This window comes from Bidens hawaiensis, unplaced genomic scaffold, assembly GCF_021521415.1.
Source record: "Bidens hawaiensis isolate Kalapana, Puna unplaced genomic scaffold, B.hawaiensis_p1.1 tig00005959_1, whole genome shotgun sequence".
Classification (NCBI taxonomy): Eukaryota; Viridiplantae; Streptophyta; class Magnoliopsida; order Asterales; family Asteraceae; genus Bidens; species Bidens hawaiensis.
Window position 1 is genome coordinate 456,413 of NW_027491394.1, and position 21,197 is coordinate 477,609.

The 21,197-nt window shown below is 37.1% G+C and overlaps 1 pseudogene; it reads left to right on the plus strand.

The window, feature by feature from the left end:
- The first annotated feature begins 17,512 nt into the window (after nt 1–17,512).
- LOC143631178 (putative inactive receptor kinase At5g67200 pseudogene) lies at nt 17,513–20,881 on the plus strand (annotated as a pseudogene).
- The last annotated feature ends 316 nt before the right edge of the window (nt 20,882–21,197 follow it).

The window sequence follows — 21,197 nt, forward strand, 5'->3', positions numbered from 1 at the left end:
TATTTGGCTCCCTAGAAAAGAACTAGAAGACTCGTTTAAAACATGAAGTATGGGCTAGATCAAGGAATTTTACGAAGTCCACATAGAAAGAAGAAAATTACGTGGGCCGCTGGTGTGATTTCTTGGACGAAAAGCATCTGCAGAATCTAATATAAAATAATAATTATATCACAAGACAAAAAGAAAAAAAAGGGGGGATCTCATTATTGTTATTTCTTTGGAGCCGGCTACACGAAAAGAACAGAAGGCAGGGAACCAAGAAAATACAAAGAAAAAAATTAAAAAGTGTTTGGGTTTAACACCTACTCATCCAAACATCATCATTATTTGGTTTGAATTTATTGTTTTCGTTATGAATTTATTATTTGAACCTATTTATTTTCTTTTGTCCTTGAGTATGGTTGTTGGTTAAACTCTTAGACCGCCTAGGCTTTATGATGAACTTTTGTTGACGTTTGATCTTGGTTTGATTTTGTTTTGTTATGGTTTATGATTAAGTAAGAGGTTTATTGTTATTCCTTCGATGCATATGTATGCTGAGGATTGTTTGGTTTATTGTTATTCCTTCGATGCATATGTATGCTGAGGATTGTTTGGTGAGTTTTATTGTTTCACAGTTTTCTTGGTGATTGTGTGTCATATAACAGGATTTTGTTAGGTCATCTATTGTATGTTTTTGACTAGTTTATGGTTGAATTACAATAAAGCCATAGGAACAATATTAATAAATCAAATAAACTTAAGTGTGCTGCTAATCTAAATAGCTGTAAGGTGATATATTATATGATAAGTCTTGGTTGTTTAAGATTGCTAGATTTAGTTCTTCGTAAGGAGTCCGTCTAGGTTTGATTTTTCAACTTTGTTTATCTAGTCGAGTGAATACTTTAAACTACCTTTGATTTTCGCGCTGTAAGGTAGGATTTCTTATAGAGGTACTTATCATAAAATAAATTAGCGACCGCAAGTGAGTCTAATTAAACTGGTGTTTTTAAGAACTTAATAAAAATCCATATGTGTCTTCTTGAGAAGGGTCAGGGGTCCTGTTCGGGTTTCCTTTTAAGTGACTATTCTAAGATCCCGGTTCCATAACATGCATTTTCCAACTAATTGATAATTGATACATTAAGAAATCTAGCCTAGGTGGTTGTTTATCAGTACTTGAGTTAAATCCAAGTCCTAAGTTAAGTCATCTTTAGTTTTATTAATTAGTTTTAATATTAGTTTATTAGTAAAACCCTCCAACATAATATAAATAAACAGTCGTGTCAGTTAGTTGAGTCTAATTAGCTAGTTTACGCAATTAAAAGAGTCTCGTGGGTTCGATATCCGGACTTACTTAGCTGTACTAGAGTCGACTGGCTCACTTGCCGGTTAGTAGTTTAGTTAAGTTTAAGAGTCTAGAATTTATTACTTAGTGTCTAGATTAGCGTGTTTTTATATAACTACTTTTAGCACATCATGGACCCTAGTCAAGGATATAGCTCGTACCTTGATCACATAACAAGTGAAATATAGATTTCATAACACAAGGTTATAGATAAAATATCATTCTTTATTTTGTATAAAGATTTTATAAATGTTTCTTCTGAAAGAAGAAACTCGATATATATGTTTCTTCATGAAAAAGAAACGTAGTGCATATATGATGAACAAAGAAAGGACTAGATGTCCTTATGTTTTAAAAAAGAAATGAATATCAAGGTATATATTATGCGAACAGACTAAAGGTCTGAAGCTAGATCATTGATCTAGTTATTTATAAAAGGTTATTCTCGTACTATAGGTCCGAGGTAACAAGAAGCATAAATCAACGAGACACGCTAATCAAGAATAAAGGTGAATACGTTCAAACTCTTTACAACTTTATAAATCAAGTTTTTAAATGTTCACATGGGATTATGTATCCTTAAAACTTTATAAACAAAGGTAGTTGCTGGCCCTCAGGCTATTGTATACGTTTGTTTGGATCCTTACATATTGTGTGTAGACGGTGGGCACACCGCACCACACTTGCTAATGCCTCCGCCACGTTGGGCCGGACCTATGTGATGTCCAAAAAGGGATTATCTGGCATATATGGGTAGTTGCTAAGTCCTTGAACGCTGTGGTGTTCGCTGAGTGGTTTCGAGTAGAATTGGAGTTTATAATAGTAATTCAGACTTTCAGAACTTGGTTATTTCCTAAGCCACGTTAGGTCGAGGCCTATGATGTCTCAAGGGGATAATTAAGTATCAAAATTATTTTGTGTCAACGTGTTCACCAGTATGTGTTGCTGACGTATTTTATAAACTGTTTTACAGATAATCAAGAATAGGTGATTGAAGATGATGATTAACCATTTTTAGATGGAGTTTTTGATATCAAAATAATATAAATTATGGTTTTATAATCCCAAACTCTTTTGTACCAACCATCGGGTATTTAATTCCCGTTTTTTGAATATAGTAATATTTTAATCAAGTCTTCCACTTGTGAACCTTAAACTCTGATATATTTACACAACATGTACCAACTTGTGGTCATACTTCTAAGCTCTAAATTAGGGTGTGACGGTTCCAGCAGTCAGACTGTCTTTTTCATTTTACTTTGATATCATCAATGTGTATTAGATTTTCTAAAATGATATAAATAGTTCATTGATGCAATACATACAAAATTGTATATCCAAAATAAGATTGTAAATTTGTAATAAAACCTTTTGGTACAATTTATAGTTTATATGGGAGATTTTGAGGTTTTGGAGCATTCATGTCCCTTATCATATATTTAAATTCTAAATTAAACTAAAACACATTAGATTTTCTCTCTTCATTTCAATTAAATAATAATTTTTATACCTTTATCATTATTTTTTCTCCCTCCTTTACTCACAACCACTTTAAAAAAATATTAAAAAATTATTAGGGGTGAACAGTAACTTTTCAAATATATAAAAAAAAATCACTGTATTTTCTCTCTTATCCACTCACAATACCCCTAAACCACTTCTTATATATATATTAGAGAGGACGGGCACCCATATGGGTAGGGTGTATGGCTTCCAAACCACATGACAACACCACCCCATCCCATATGGGTAAGGTGAATGGCTTCATTACATGGCAAAGGTTTGCCACACAAAATTGAGTCATTGTTGACTACTGTAGAATTAAATCTATAATATATATATAAACGAAAACCCTAAAATCCTAAGTGTCGCGATGTGGTCGCTCCCCCCTTTTATGGAAGCCACCAAGTTGCTTGATTTTTAAATAGAGGCATCTTATTGATTTAACCCAAATTCATGGGTATGGGTCTCACCAAAACCAGATATCTCTTAAACGGGTTATAACATCTTATTCAATTAAAAATTAATTTTACCAATTATTTGATATGAAATTCCTATAAAATAGGGATATACAAAAATTCAATATCCAATTTAAAAAGAAAAGGATATTATTTATAATTAATAAACAATTTTATAGTAAAAAAACATAAGCGGGTCATGAGTCACCAAATTCAGATAACTTTTAAACGGGTTATAACATATCATTTATTTATGAAACCCTTTCATCATCAAACCTTAAATATATTATTAACTTTCTTACAATAAAAAATTAATTTTCAAAAAATAAATATTAAAAAAACAAAAAATATAAAACAACGATTCTCTCAAGCAAACCCAGTTAGCTTTTAAACCAGATTATAACATATCATTTATTTGTGAAACCATTTTATCATCAAACCTGAAGTATATTAATTATTAACTTTCTTACAATAAATAAAATTAAAATCCAAATATACATATATAAATATTAAAAACGAATAATGTAAAACATCTCCCGTAATACGGGGATAAAATCTAGTGAATTAATAAAGTTATAGGGTACTTGTGGGTAGGTGCCACACAAAATTCGTTCGTTTAATAAATTAACGAAAATGAACAAAAAAATTCGTCCGGTAAGCTTAACAAACGAACACGAACAAAGGTAATGCTCATTCAATTGTGTTCGTAAACGTTTGGTAAAGTGTTCGATTAGGTTCGTTCGTTAATGTTTGTTTATGTCTGTCCAAGTACACACACACACACACACATATATATATCCATATAACTGCCTAACATAAAATCCTACGTGTCACTCTCACGTCGCTCCCCACCCCTTTTAGAGCCACCAGATTGCTTGATTTGTAAATGAAGGGCTTTTATTGATTTAACCCATTTTTGGATAATGGATCTCATATGCGTTACGTGTGACCCGGTTGACTAAAACGGGTTATAATACTCAATAACGTTATCCTCTCATGGCTTTCATTCTTCATCTCATTGTAAACCCTAATTCCTTCATGATCTGCAAATCTGCCACCAATCGTTCATTCATCTTCACCACAAACCCTCGATGGGTCATTCATGGGTCCTCCACCGCATCAGATCAATTTCACACTTTCCCTTTTGCCTCCTTCATCCAAAACCCTAGATTTTATCATCCACAACCACAACACAATTACTATCATCAACCACCTCCTTTTTAATCCCAACAACCAGACCTTGATTATAGTACTTTTTGTTATTATTATTATTATTATTATTATTGCAATTCGATTAATATACCACCGAGTCTTTTCTATTGGAGTGGGAGTAGTAAACCATGTTTAAGGCTTGATTCAAAACAACCACATTCATTGGATGAAAAGTTCTATTGATGGTAGATCTGATTCAGAAACACTTTCGATTCATTCTTCATAGATGTTGTTAGTTAATCTCAAACGAAAGTTTGAATCAGAAGTTGTTGCCTACTAGATGTTCGATCAATTGACTTCGCTTTTTAATATTGTTTAAAGTTGTTTTATTCCATTATTTTAGACTTTGAGCATTTCAAATGTTGATTCTTGTTGATTCCGAATTTAGGGTCTAGGCTAAGCTGCCTCTGTATGCTTTCCCAGAATCCGTCAAGGCTCTTCGTTCTCTTCCTATTGTCCGAACCGTTATACCCCAAGCCACGGCGAAACAGCCCAAGCGTAAGCAAGCTTGGCCGCCCAGCGTCCTCAAATCATTCAATGTCATCAGTAACCATTCCCTTGCGTCAAGGATGTGTTGTTTCCTTTTGTATGCCCTACGGAATCATATTGGTGAGCCATTTTTTATTACATTTATATGGATATAAATATGGGTTGTGAAGTAAAATATTCTTAGTTCTATCCTCACTGTACGTAGTCTCAAAGTTGAACTTAATATTCTTTTAAAGTATAAAGAGTAGTTCTTCATGTGTTTTTAAAAAGTTTGGGTATAGAGAGTTCTTATCAAGTGTTTAGTGTTGATTGTGAATTGATCATGATTTTCCTATGTTTTTTAAAAAGTTTGGGCTCATTATACATTGTTTATTTGTATTCCTTTTCATATAACATATACATCATCGTTGGTGCTGTGGTTGCTTGATGCATTTTTGTGAAGATTGTAGGCTGAAGGTCGAGTGGTGTTGTGGTTGCTTGATGCATTTGTGAACACTGTGTGATGAAGATGGAGCTCATAGATGTGGTCAAACTAATAATTATCGCAGTAAATCTTTATATACTTTGTGCCAAGGTCTGCTTAGAGTTATTGCACACTCATCTATTATACAATTTACGTACATGTATGAGTTATTTTTTATTGCCATGAGCATTTATAATTTCTTTTCCCCGGACATATTGGATGAATCACATCGGAAAAGATTGATTAAAACTTTCAACTGTAGATGCTTATTTTTCATTTATTTTTAGCATTTGCATTATTTTTGTTGTTTTGTCGTGTTTGTAGATGTTCTTTGCCACTGTTGTCATTAGTGGTAGATCCAGAAATTTTTTTTACAGAGGTCGGAAATTTTAAGACAGGTTGTCTATCAGTAGATATTAATTTTTCCGGTTGCTTCAGGCCAGGTCGAGTCACATTAAAAAAATATAATGCAAAATTAAATTATGAATACATTGCAAAAATTACATCAAACGCAAGGCACATTAAGGCAACAAGGCCCCGAGCTGATGTGCAAAAACGCACCAATTCACATATGCGATGAACATATGAATAAACTTTATATATTTTTATATAAAAACAATAGCAGTGTGAGAAAATATAAAAAATAACAAAATAAAGTAAATGAAAACTAGTTAATTAGAAAAACTATAAATAAGGTATGGGGTGTTAAACTAAATAATTTTATTTATTTAACTTATATGCTATTATTAGTAAAAATAAAAATAATGAAAAGAAAAAAAAAAGAAAGAGAAAAGAATGAAGTTAAGCTGGACCCACCTAATAAAATATCAATTTTATAAGATTGTCTTCCCCAAAACCCAATTCCCGTTAATAACTCCATCATTGCCGGAATTTTTTCCGGCAACATTTCTTCTTCCCCTTTCTTTTTTTTCTCCTTCTTTTCTCAGTCTTTTATAGAAGTCGGTGTCAAATTTTTATAGGGGTCGGTTGAGATTTTTCGGTATATATAACACTATTTTTTTTAAATCACGGGGGTCGGCCGACCCCCGTGATCTTGCCGAGGTCCGCCAGTGGTTGTCATCTATGATTATTGATGTTGTGGTACGTTTCTTGTGCTTTCTGTTATGTTTGCGTGTCTTTTGTTAGTTTCTTTTTTATCTACTTGGTGCTTGATGTTGAGGTTCGATTGGGTTATGGGTTACATGTCGGGCTGCGGGTTAGGACTGTGCGGGTCAATGGATAAAGGTTTGGGTATGTATAATTTTAACTTTACTGAGAGGCTAGTTTTTTATACATTTTGAAACGAATTCAGGATTTGGTTCCCTGTCAATAAAAACAAAGATGACATGTGAAACTGTGATTAGTTAGATAATGTTGAATTCCTGTTACTATAAATATTATATATATGAAAGAAACTTAAATGTTAACTAAGATAATAGCCCGTGTTACACACAGGTTGAAAACATTTCAACAAACAATATAAAATATAAACTACGCATTCAGTCAACACAAATATTTGACTTAAGTTTTTTACCCTCAGATGCTACAAAAGATGTTAAACTATGCATATAACATAAAAAAAAATACTTTATAAATAAACAATACAATGAATAAAAAATAATATAACATAAATAAACAATTAGACCTGAAAAAAAAATAAAAAAACACATATTAGTAAAAGATTTTGTAATATTAATTGAAAATTAAGTTTACAAATACATACCAGCTTTAAACTGTATCACATTAAGTTTCCGAAAATCTCTTTGTAAACAGTTTTATTTAATTTTTTTTAAATGTTCCTAATTGTTCTAAAGAATGTTTTTTTTCTTTTTTCTTTTAGAGTGTTTTTTATAAATAATTTTCAAAGATATCTATATTTTTATAGCATTTTTTATGTCATTTCTTAATAAATACATAAATAAAACTTAAAAGAACATTCGGTTTGATCACTATTCACCGGCTCTTCTTATTTCCTCAAGAGTAAATTAAATCATTGACAAGGTGGTTATTAATTGAAATAAATAGACTTAATCATGGAGTTAATTGCATTAATTTGAATAAATAGATTTAAATAAAACAGAAACTTAAAAAGAAAGACATACATTTGACAAGGTGGTTATTAATAGGAATAAATAGATTTAATCATGGAGTTAATTGCATTAATTTGAATAAATATATTTAATTATAGAAATAACTGAATTAAATTGGAATTCTGATTTTAATCTAGTGGATTAAAAATAATTGTGAATATGTGGAAATTATTGATATGGAAATTTAATTACATGGAATCCTATGTAGATAGGCTAGAATAAGGACATGTGAAAAGAATCATCTTATTTTAATATATTAGTAAGATGTTTTAACATCTTTAATAAAAAATATTTGGTTTTCTGATGATAACTTAAGCCACTTTTAAGTATAAGAATGGTATTTAAAAACATATTATTATAAATATGTTGGTAATCAGATATGCACCAATATGAAATTAAAATGCATTCATAAATATTATTGAATACCTCTTTATGAAGCCTTTTGAGTTTAGCATCCTCTTTCATTAGTCTTTAGACTTCATGCTCCCTGATTCGTCTACACGAACCAACAAATATATATATAATATTATATCAGCTGCTATTATTATCATTAATATTATTATTATCAGCTATTAATTTATATTCTCTATATTTAGAACATTAAATCAGCTATTATTATCATTAATATTATTATGATTTTTATTATTATCGCCTATTAACTTATATTCTCTAAATGTGTTTTCAATTAAATGTTTTTGAAAGCAAAATTAAAGTTTATATGAAACAAAGAAATAATATCATTTTATCATCTCAATGTCTTAGTTTAAATGTATGTGCTTTTGTTCTCTAAGGGTAGTTTTGGGAATAGCATGTTATAGCAAATTGACATAGATATAGCATGCTATAACAAATACGGTGTAGATTTTAAAACTAACAAGTATTTTGACTCCGCGTTGCTGGGGCAGTCATTTTCAATAGTCAATGATAAAACCACCCAAAAGCGATAGCGGTAATTTTGAATGGTCAATGATAAAGCCACCTAACTCTAACGCAAAGTTCCTTCAAGTAAAACATCATAGGCTAAGATATATTATCATCATAGCCCTTATCAAGGAAATCTCAAAGGCATCTCTATAAACCAAAAGATTTATAATCTGTAAAAGCATTTACAAAGTATTCAAAACAACAAATGGGGGATAAAATAGTTTAATAATAGATATGTATCAAAGACAGCGAACACGATTTTCCCGGCTACCAACTTTTCTAAGTTGGAACCCGGAAATGATCAATGATAATCATCGTAGGCTCAGATTCATGATCATCATAGCCAGTAGCAATTACATCAACCATTGGGTAACCGTAAAGCCCGCAATAAACGTTAGACCACATAGTAACCAAATAGACCAACACAAATGTAACTACGTGAAGTCGTAGGCCGGCAAGCGACAGACAGCAGTCGACAAACCCAATAGCATAGGGTCACCATGACTCCAACCCCACCAAGAGTTCCGAATCAGAACCCGGCAACAATAAAAGATCGTGATCATAAAGTTGTCAGTATACTTTGTGGAACATAAACTCATTTATGACCATTCTGTAATAATCATCATATTTGATAAGGGGAACCTCTACACCCAAACAAATCTGCAAACTTCAAAGGCAAAACGTTCATAAAAAATACCACATCATCAATTCAATAGATCATTATTTGCTAGAATCAGTAACAAAGTGTAAGTTGGTTTGTAGTTTACCGATTGCTGATGTTTAGTATTATCCCTATTTCCATTAGGCCAAGCAAAATCTACAAATACTAATAATGATTAAAGTATAATAAAAGCAAACTATCAGCAGCATGAAGAGTTATTTGAAAACCATAGAAAAACAGATCGAACCAATAAACCTGCAGAAGCAGTTCACAAAAGCCAATTGCCACCGTACCACCACACCACCGCCGACCGACGCCGCCAAGGGTTCCGAACCGAAACCCGGCAACGAAAATTCCAATTTGGGAACATCGGCGAGGATGAAGTAGAGAGAGTCAGAGACAACGACACCTAGGGCGACGTCCGGCGTCACCGAGGGTTCCAAATTGAAACCCGGCATCGCCAAAGTCGCTGGCGATGAAGCATAGAGAGACAGACAGCAGCGGCAATAATTGAAGACGGTGGAAAAAGTGAGAGTACATTCCAGACGGTGGTGGAATAAGTTGAATCACAAATACACGTGTGTGGCTCAAATTTAACATAACCATGAATAGTGTTTTTCCTGAGAGGAGTAGAAATTACTTTTTAATATATATATAATAGGGCAGTTCAAAATGCAAGGTACCAAATTGACACACGGGCAGCTTTGATACTTGGATATTTCCAAAGTTTATGGGTCAAGTTCTTGCTAGAGACATTTGATGTTCGGTTTATTTGTACAGATTTTAGTTTGTTAACTTAGTCGTTTTACTAGTTTAGTTTAGGAACTTTGGTACTTCATACATGTTTATTATGTTTCAGGTCATAGGTACTTAACGCGCTTAATTTGGCCTATACGAGTATGGAATGAAGACCCGATATGTCCAGCACGCGAATCGAGACAGTTTTATGGACTTGCTGACTGAAGCCACCCATCACGTAGCGCGATGGGTGTGGAAGACAGGGCATCGCGCTACGCGATGCCCTTCATTATTGTCTGCGTTGACTTTGGTCCATCGCGTAGCGCGATGGGCCAGGAGAGGAGACCATCACGCTACGTGATGGTCCCCAGAATCGTGAAAATTAGGGTTTGAGTTTATATTACATTTGGACGACCCTAGACGCGATTATTCACCTTCCAGGCGATTTTCAGAGCAGCAAGGAGAGCCCTCATCACTTCCAATCATCTCCAAGCATTATACATGTCCTACCAGATCATAACCGAAGCCCGAGAGATGCCGATGCGCGGCTAGTTCCTTCGAGTCATGCCCGGGATGTAGAGTATTGTATCTTTCAGTTTTTCTCATGTATTAAGAACTAATTGATTGTAACTATCTTTGATGTTAATCTATGAGTATTGATGTCTAGTATGATTGTGCACAACGTCAGTTTAGGTTTATTTCAATCAGAACGATTAGTGTGCCAGTTGCTATGATAATTGCTTGTAGGATTGTTTTGACCTGTTAATTGCAAGAATGCATACGTTTGCCCTTAGTTGAGTCACACTGGCAGGGACCATTTGATAACCAGTGCCGTGTGTTAGCAAGCGTGTATGCCTAAGGTTTAACCGGTTAGTCAGTCTGTAGTTGACACAGTATAGTTTATCTGTTAAGTTGCATGAGTTTGCTGTTAGGTTGTGTACTTTGATTCCCGGGTGTGATTTGCTTTGTTGACTAATTGAATCTTTGATTATTTGTTCGTTTACTATAAAAACCAAACTGTTTGCTAGTGTGATCAGCACTTTAATTGAATTACTTCATAATTTTAGGAATCGTTTTCACTGCACACTTACCACATACTCCTCGTGGTTCGACACCCTACTTACCCTAACTAGCTTAAGGTGATTAGGAACACTGAATTAATTGTTTTGACTAGATAGCGACAGTCTAGCATCAAAATGGCGCCGTTGCCGGGGAGTTGGTGCGCTTAGTGTTTTTGTGTTAATTGATTTCTTTGTTTAAATTAGTTTAATCTAGTTGTTATTTCTATTTTTAGTTTAGTTTATTTTGTTTTCCCATTTTACGTGGGGTGTGTTATTTGTGCAGGTAGCAGGTTTATGCACACCCGCCATTCAGGGAGACGGTCCTCACTGATTTACTAGTTAGAGATTGAACGTTTAGCTCGGCAGAACCGAGCTCAGATCAGACAGGCGGATATGGAAGGTCAGAACCAGAACCAAAATCAAAACCAATACCCACCACCCGAAATTAATGTTTTCCAACCCGAACCAAACCCACCGAATAATCAAAACCTACCAAATAATGACCTACCACCACCAATAAACACCAATCAACAACCCCAAAATCAACAACCACCACCAATAAACACTAATATTTTAATATATAAGAATAATACTAATAATAATAATAATTAATCTATAAATTTAATAATATTTTAATATAACATAATAATTTAATTTAATACTACTATAATAATATAAATGGATTTTGAGGCCCGATCCGTCCGATTCTGTGATCCCCGATTTATGTTTTCGTTGTGATTGCACGTTTTTCGAGACATTGTCTATTTTCGTGTAGTTCAAGTCAGTTTTGTTCGAGTCGAGTCGTCTGTAGTGTCTTGGAATTTGGAGCGTAAATTATATTTGGGTTATCCGCCCATACTCAATCTCCATTCAGGAGGCGACACCTGGATTGATTTTAGATGTAAATAGGATATCTCGAATTTTTCTCGTTTTTCATGTCCTTTATTAATTTTCCATATGTTTCGTGCAGTATGTCGGAAGTTCCAGGACCTTCTTCAGGCGCCGCCGGGTGCAAGCGACAGAGGCCAGCTGGCGCGGGACGACGTGGTTCCGTTGCCCGATCGAGAGGTGCTCCAGAGCCCCCGCAGCCCGTGGTGCGTCCACCACGGGTTATTAGGTACGACGGGGACGAGATCCCGATCACTCCCGATACGGTTCGGGAGTCGATCATGGGGGACGACCGCCTTATCCCTCATATCGTTTTACGATTCGCTCCGTTGTCGGAGGAGCAGACTTTGTATCGCCGTTTCGCGGCGATGCAGCTACTCCGACATCAGACGATCGACTGGACACTGCCTCGTGCAGTGGATCAGGAGGAGGCCGTCCGGGAGCGATTGAGCGATCGGTGGGTCCAGGTTCTCACGTGCGACTCGGCACAGTACGTCGAGCTCACACGTGAGTTTTTTTCCACTTTCAGACACGCACCCACCGATTTCTCCGAGCCCCATGCGGTGTCTTTCGCCTTGGGACGACAGACTTTTGAGATGTCAGTACCTTAGTTTTCCGTCGCCACTGGCTATTACACCAATGAGGAGGTGCTGACCCCGGAGTTCATCACGAGCATTCAGGGCTACACTCTTAGGTCACCGACTGACTGGGAGTTCTGGCTGACTAAGGCCCAGTTGGGCCAGTTCTGGGCCACGATAGCAGACGGGGCACATTCGAGCACCGTGGTCGAGTCATCTATCCGAGACCCCGTCTATCGTTATTTGCATCGTGTTGTTGCTTCCTCTCTCGTTGGCCATCATTCGGGGCAGGGAGAAGTGTAGCAACACCGATTTATTATGTTTGCTATCGATGATTGCCGGCCGGGAGGCCAATATAGCGACGCTGCTACTCGCGTCGTTCTCCCGGAGCCGTGCATGGCAGGGCCAGTCAGCCAGGTTAGCGTTGGGGCCGTATATCACCCGTATAGCAGAGCGCGTCGGGGTATTTGACCGTTACCCGATCGATTATTTTACCCAAGGGCCTGCCACGGCCCCGTACGCATTGGAGGACGTCTGGAAGGCCGGGATTTGCGAGCTTCATGATCCGCTTGCACTTGTCCCGGTCCGATAGGGTCCTCAGGCACCACCACCTCCGGGGACTGACGCGGCTGTCGCGCTTCAGATAGGTATCCCGACTCATTGACAGCCCGTCTATGTCCCGTACATCATGAAACCCTAGCAGCAGCATCCGCTCCGCCAGCCACAGCATCCGTAGCAGCTAGTCACATTGGATACACTTCATCAGCAGCAACAGGCTATGCAGACAGAGATGCGGGCCCATATGGCCCGCCAGGATGACTATTTTCGCATATTATTTACTCATCTGCAGGTACCGATCCCAGCATCTTTACAGATACATCAGCAGGCTGGAGATCAGGCGGAGGCATCTAGGTCGGATCAGGCAGCTGATCAGCTTGACCCCACGACAGGAGATTAGATGGCTGCAGACGTCAGTTGTTGTTTTTGGTTGTTTTCCATTTATTTTGTTTTTATTCATATGGTCTGTATAATATTATATTTGGGAAACTTGTATGGGTAACCGGTTGGGTAACAGTTGTATATATCTTGTGATGTTTGTCTGCTGTGTTTGATTTGTATATTTGCATATATTTGTTTATATGTTTGTGTTGCTTTTGGAACTTTGTGGGTGTGTTCACTATAAACCCTCACGAGACCTCACTCGTCCACCCGGGCTACCGAGGGGTTTAAAGGGCTTGTTGCATACGCTAAATGTAACCGTGATTCCTACGAAAGTGAGTTAGATCTTTTATTATTTTTAATTAATTCACAAATTTTTTTATGAAATTGACTAACTCGGCTTGGTAATGATTTTTATAATATAATAATAATAATATTAACTCTCAAAAAACCTAAGTCTTATACTTGTGAGTGGTTGCTTATACATGTCTCGAGATTTGTGCAGATTTGGTTAGACAGTATTCGTCAGTGGTGGAGACATGTGTCACGAGTGTGTTGAGAGTTGTGGGCCGAGTTTAGCATTGCATTGTCTTTATTATCAGGGGATTTCAGTTTCATAACCTATTTTGTTATTTTTATTTTAGTTGTTAGAAATGTAATTGTATAATTTGCTTTAGTTCATCACATTTGTTCCCCGAGTTTTTAAGTGGTCAAACTGTCAGTTCAACCCTGTCCCCCAAATGATTATTAATTGTTTTATTATTATTTTAACATTGATGACAATGTTAACCTCAAGTGTGGGGATGGGGGAAAATTGAAAATTTTAGCCCAATAGTACCTCGAACAGTATTCAGAAACTTAAGTTATTAACTGTCACTTATTGCTATTAATGCCAAGTTAGAGGTTTTTGGTCATGGTTGGTTTTTCAGCTTCTCGATAGTTTTCCCAATAAATGTTTTTAAAATGAGAAGTTGAAAATGGAATCGTTTAGGCCGGGATAACGAGTCAAGGGGACGGGTATACATGTTTCATATCGGCAGCCCATATTTCCAGACATATTGTGAGATTAGCCCCTATACTTAATACACATATTATATAATAGATATAAAACATGTCTTGTCATTTATTGAGGGAAACCGGTATGTTTTACAGAATTAGAACTTGTTTGTCACATGTTTTTCGAGATCTTAATACCACCACCTGTATGGAGATTAGGACTTTAGAAAACCCATTCCGTACATATTTTCCTCACTAAATAAATTCCTTACCTGACATTATCCCCTAGGAGCCCGTTTGGACCATATTCCTTTTTCGTTTGTTAAACTGAACATTACACACCATTCAACCTTGGCCTTTATTTTATTTTTACATGTGTGATGAAATCCAGTTCGTTATCGAGTTGTACTTAGTCAGGCGAGTTGTAAAGTTGTCAAAGTCTGAGTTGTAATTATCAGTCATTTCAGTTATTATTGATATCAGAAAAAAAAATTGAAAAAATCAGCAAAAAGACAAAAAGAAGTTATCAGTTTAGTATTTAAGTTATTATTAGCAATCGAGTATGCAAATAGCAGTTGATTGTGTAATTAGTTCGTTGTATTCGTGAGTCTGTATATTGGTTTGTTTAACTGGGTTTCATCCACCTGAGTCACTAAATATGCCTAATCCGCACCCAAACCTAAGCCATAGCAAAACCCTTAGTCCGAGTCTTTATGCAACCGGTGGTTAATGGGTGGAGATAAGACTGACCTCCAAGCATATTAAGTTGTAACTCATATTAGGTATTTGAGGGCAGAGACATATACTGGCACATCTTTTGCTAGTCCAGATATTAAACCGAGAGGAGTGTTGATAGTGTGAGGGGTGTGAACATGTATGCCTTAACCGGAAACAAAGTACACTTGTCTGGATGATTCTAGGGTTTTATTGTAGCATTAACTTGATCTGTGGGTTGTCAATCTAGAAAGTGTCAGTCTGGGAAACTGGGTATGACCTTAAACCTTACTAGTATTAATGGTGATAATTGGTTGACCTATGATGGCGGTTAATGTTCACTTTAGAGTTTTGCTTGAGGGAAAGCAAAAGATAAGTGTGGGGATGTGATGTTCGGTTTATTTGTATAGATTTTAGTTTGTTAACTTAGTCGTTTTACTAGTTTAGTTTAGGAACTTTGGTACTTCATACATGTTTATTGTGTTTCAGGTCACAGGTACTTAACGCGCTTAATTTGGACCTGTACGAGCATAGAATGAAGACCCGGGATGTCCAGCACGCAAATCGAGACAGTTTTATAGACTTGCTGACTGAAGCCACCCATCGCGTAGAGCGATGGGTGTGGAAGACAGGGCATCGCGCTACGCGATGCCCTTCATTATTGTCTGCGTTGACTTTGGTCCATCGCATAGCGCGATAGACCAGGAGAGGAGACCATCACGCTACGTGATGGTCCCCAGAATCGTGAAAGTTAGGGTTTGAGTTTATATTACATTTGGACGACCCTAGACGCGATTATTCACCTTCCAAGCGATTTTCAAAGCAGCAAGGAGAGCCCCCATCACTTCCAATCATCTCCAAGCATCATACATGTCCTACCAGATCATAACCAAAGCCCGAGAGATGCCGATGGGCGGCTAACAATGAGAAAGTGTCAAAGCCATATTTACTCGACCTCCATCGGCTAACAATGACTCAAAATGAAGATGACTTTGCTGACTAGACTAAAAGCAAAATTGAAATTTGCACCTGATAAGGTTAGTTTTTATGCCTTCAATCTTCTATACAGACGATAACATGGGTGGGCCATGTAATGGGTCAACATGGAACCTGTAAATAGTTTAGTATGGCTGGTGACTTGGTTCCCAGGTTTTGGTGCAAACTGTAGAGTTCTGTGTGTTTGCCATGGGTGAGACAGGAAGCAGAAAACCCTAACTAGGAATATTGGAAAGGAGGTGACCGTTGGTGGTGCATTTCTCGATTTAATCAAGCAGGATAGGTGGCGTCGATGTTGTGGTAGTGGTGAGCGGAAATTGGTGGCTCTGCCATTCCATTTAGTGTTTATATAATTGAGATGCCAGCGAAGACGAACGACCTCATGACAAAATCGTTTCTAAGTTATGCGGATTTGAAGAAACAAGCCAATCTCGACATCAAACCAGAAGAAAAAGACATCGAGTTTTTGGAATAGTTTATATAATATTTATATGTTTATAGACTTTTTTTTTTCTTTTCATTTATGTGTTTTATTGTTTTTGGTTTTATATTTAGTTGGTTCTTGAAGATCTTTGCATAGATAAACAACGAAGAAGGGCAAAACATGGATCTCTATATTCCCAACAGTGGTGTGTTATTTAAACTTTTGTAAGTAAGTTTGCATCATATTTTTTAATGTCATAAATCAACATAATTATATTTTTTGCAACTCCGAACAGGTTGATTATTTCCAAGGACCGTGCTTTGGTATCAAATCAATGCTGGTCATTTGGATGAATGGGGCTGATACACACCGGGCGTTTTTAACTTTATACCTTTACGGAATATGGTATATCAAAAATTGCCTAGCTAATAAGGAGACATAATTTAATTATTTTGATCTATTATTATATAAATGATAATGATGATCACATATGAATATATAAATACATATATTTATTCTTACACCATGATCCAACCTGAAACTCCTATTTTTATTTCACAATTGGGATCTGAAACCTAAACCTCTCCTTTTTAAATCGAAGTATTTAGGTGTGTTACATCAAACACTTAACATACCAACTGTTCTTTTAGTTCCACCTCATATTTGTTTCTATTTTTCCATACATCATATTTTACCATCATGCATATAACACGTCCATTTTAACCATCTTCAATAAACTATAAAACATGGCCCAATGAAATTTTGGAGTACCAAAGTCTTTCTTTTTTTAATGATCAAAACGAAACCTGGCCAATGTACACATACAGGAAAAAAAGGCTATCCACGCTTGTGATTGCTGTCTGCGTTGTGACCCAGCCCGCCACCAATTCCAAAGAAAAACCCACCACCCGAATTTCCGCTGTCATAAAAAACCCTGATTCATGCATAATATTTCATCGCAGACAAGACTAAAACCGACAACCTTAAAAAATTACCAATTACCGCTGGTACTTTTGGTAGCAAAGTCTTCCTTAAATGCATATTTGACATTTCACATTTAAGCTGTGTGTTAATTATTAGTTTTAAGTTCTGATATGAAGCTGCAGAATGTCATCAGTCATGTCACTTCCTTGAGAATTCAATCAAGTAGAAAGCAGACAAAACCAGACAACTCACTTTCTCCCTAGTCCACTCCTCAAACGATGTGCACCCTACCTAAACCCTTCCACCACCACCACCACCACCACCACCGTATCCTGCCACTCATTCTCTTCCTCACCGCCACACTCTCGGCCGCCGTTGATCCAAGCCCAGTAAAAACTCTCCTCCCCTCCGACGCCGTCGCCCTTCTCAGATTCAAGCTAAAAGCCGACACTCAAAACACCCTGTTCTACAACCTCAACGAGCGGCTCGACTACTGCCAATGGCAAGGCGTCAAGTGCGTCCAAGGCCGAGTCGTCCGCTTCGTCCTCCAGAGCTGCGGCTTGAGCGGCATCTTCGCCGACAACACATTGTCTCGGCTCGACAAGCTACGCGTCCTCAGCCTCCGTAACAACTCACTCACTGGCTCCATACCAGACCTCTCCACTCTCACAAACCTCAAAACCTTATTCCTTGACCACAACGCCTTCTCCGGCTCATTCCCGTTGTCACTACCTTCACTCCACCAGCTCCAGTCACTTGATCCCGCTCGCAACAACCTCTCCGGTTCACTCCCGGTTCAACTCAATTCTCTATCCCGGCTCACTTTCCTCCGCCTGGAATGGAACCGGTTCACCGGCTCAATTCCACCGCTTAACCAGACCGTTCTCCAAGCATTCAACGTCTCCGGCAATAACCTCACCGGTGCAATACCGGTAACGCCTGCGCTTACACGATTCGATAACTCCTCGTATTTACTAAACCCTGGCCTCTGCGGGAAGATACTTAACAAAATATGCGAGACAAAGTCTCCGTTCTTTGATGCTCCGTCAGGCTTTACGGCTCCGGCACCGGTGATGCAAAACGCAGAGTCGCAAGGTTTAACTGTTTCTCCACCGGCGGCAAAGAGGCATAAGCGAGTAGGCGTAATCCTAGGGTTTATAATCGGACTCCTAATCATTATAGCTTTTGTACTATCGATTTTCACTATTTTGAATAAACGAAGCTATCAACGTAGAACTAAATCAGTTGCGTTAAGTTCAGATGCAGAAAATGAAACTCAAATCGATAGCGATAACGTAAACAGGAGCAATACAGCGACAATTATTAACAAGGAAGTTGAAATTAAAGAGCAGAAACTGCAATTACCTCAACATCACCGTGAGAGAACAGGTAATCTGATATTCTGTGACGGTGAGACGGAGATGTACGGACTGGAACAGCTGATGTCAGCATCGGCGGAGTTGTTAGGGAGAGGAACGATTGGAACGACGTACAAAGCAGTGATGGAAAACCAAAAGACTGTGACGGTGAAGAGACTTGACGCCGGGAAGACGGCGATAACGTCTGGTGAAGGTTTTGAAAGGCATTTGGAGGTGGTTGGAAGGCTTAGACATCCGAATTTGGTTCCGGTGAGGGCTTATTTTCAGGCGAAACAAGAGAGGCTTGTGATCTATGATTATCAAGCTAACGGCAGTTTAGTTTAACCTGATCTATGGTGAGTTCACTGTTAATCATTTTACTGTTTGTGTGAGTTCACTCACTGAGTTTGACTCGGTCACATAGAGCATGTGAACTTTATTGGAAAGGTACCGGTATGGGTAACGTGCTTTCCCACTGGAAACAAAGTGTGTTGACTAGTAAGCATAACGTTAACGTGATTATAGGGGTGGGGTGAGGCGAGCTGGTTAGGTTTGGCTTGGTTTGATTCGTTATGGGCTTCAACTGAACCTATACGTATGTTTAGGTTTTAGATTTTCATAAACAATCGGCGTGATTACAAACGATTTAGTTAACTTAGGAATTTTGAAAAGACGGTTAGATTAATTCGGTTATTTGAAAAGATGGTTATGTATAAAAGATAATAAGGAAACTTTTTCGACATATAACATGTTATTTTATAAAGATAAAAAAGTTATAAAAGCTGGTTTTTCAAAAAAATTATAAAAGTTTTTCAAAACTTTTTCGACATATAAACATATTATGCAAATTTTTGGTTATTTATAGTTATAACTAATATATGAAGATTGTTTTAGTTAATTCGGTTTATAACAATAACCAAACCATAAAAATCAGCTATCCGAAAAAACATAGCCGATCAGTTTCTCAACGTGTTTGATTATTCAGTTTATGCCCATCCCTAATCGTGATGACACAGATTATCTAGTGTCAGGTTTGGATAACCGTTAGGGATATCTTATCTTATCTTACAATACTAATAAAAGAAAATGCTGAAGCTTAGGTGTCAAGCCTACATTTCTCCTAATTTCTAATCTCTCATATCATTCATTCTAGCTATCCATGGGTCATGGGTCAAAATCATTTTGTCAAGCGGGTTATAACATAGTGTGGATTTTATAACATAGTGTCATTTTCGTACCTAAGGTTTGACCAACTACGCAACTTTAGCATATTTTTTAAATTTCTTGCAAATCAACGCCTGACATTTCCAAAACCATGCCATTTTAGTAATTTTCGTTAACCCATTTGTTTTTCCTCTAAGTCTACATTAAATTAATTCATAAGTATTTTGAGAATCACAAGTGAAATAAAAGACCTTTTTTATTTTTATCGTTTGATAAATCCCGTGTAATACATAGGTTCAAAAGCTAGTATTACATGTAAAAAAAAAGCTAGTCTACGTATTTACTACAACTTAATCTTATTCGTCCATTTCATATATTAAATGACATTAACAGGATCAAAATCAACAAGGGCAAAGCCACTACACTGGACATCCTGTTTAAAAATAGCCGAAGATATAGCACTAGGCCTTGCTTACATCCATCAATCCTCTAGACTCATTCACAACAACCTTAAATTCTCCAACGTTCTGCTCGGTCCTGACTTTGAAGCTTGTCTAACCGACTACTGCCTGTTGGTCCTCGCGGACCCCACTTGTATAGACGAGTCCATTTCCACAGGCTACAAAGCCCCAGAGTTAAGAACATCCTTCAACCGAGCTACAACCAAGTCTGATGTTTATGCATCTGGAGTCCTCTTGTTAGAGCTTGTATCGGGTAGGCACCCGTCCCAGCATCCACACCTGGTCTCCGAGGATATGGTTGAATGGGTGAGCGCAATGAGGGAGAATGATGACATGGCAAATAATAATAGGCTCAGGATGCTTGTTGAAGTAGCTGCGGTTTGTAGCATGACATCACCCGAACAAAGGCCCGTGATGAGACAAGTGTTGAAGATGTTACAAGAGATTAAGGAGACCGTGTGTATGACCACTGATATTGATTACATGCATAAGAGATTAAGGAGACCGTGTGTATGACCGTGTGTATGACCACTGATAAGTCAGTCATAACGGCTAAGTACAAGAAGAAACTAGAAGGAAATGATTATATTATTGTAGACTGTGGTTATAATTTTGTATATGCAACCACGGAACAATAGCGACAAGTCACGTTTTTGTATGATATGCTGTTGGTGAAGAGGAGGATGTTGGCTATTCGTGAAGATTAAGTATTAATATTTGAAGTAAGATCCCAACAATTTCTGTTATATATCCACACTTATCTTTAATATTACGTTTTAATTAGTCATAACTTGTCTTTAAATTCGCATTTGTCTACATCGAGGCAACTTGT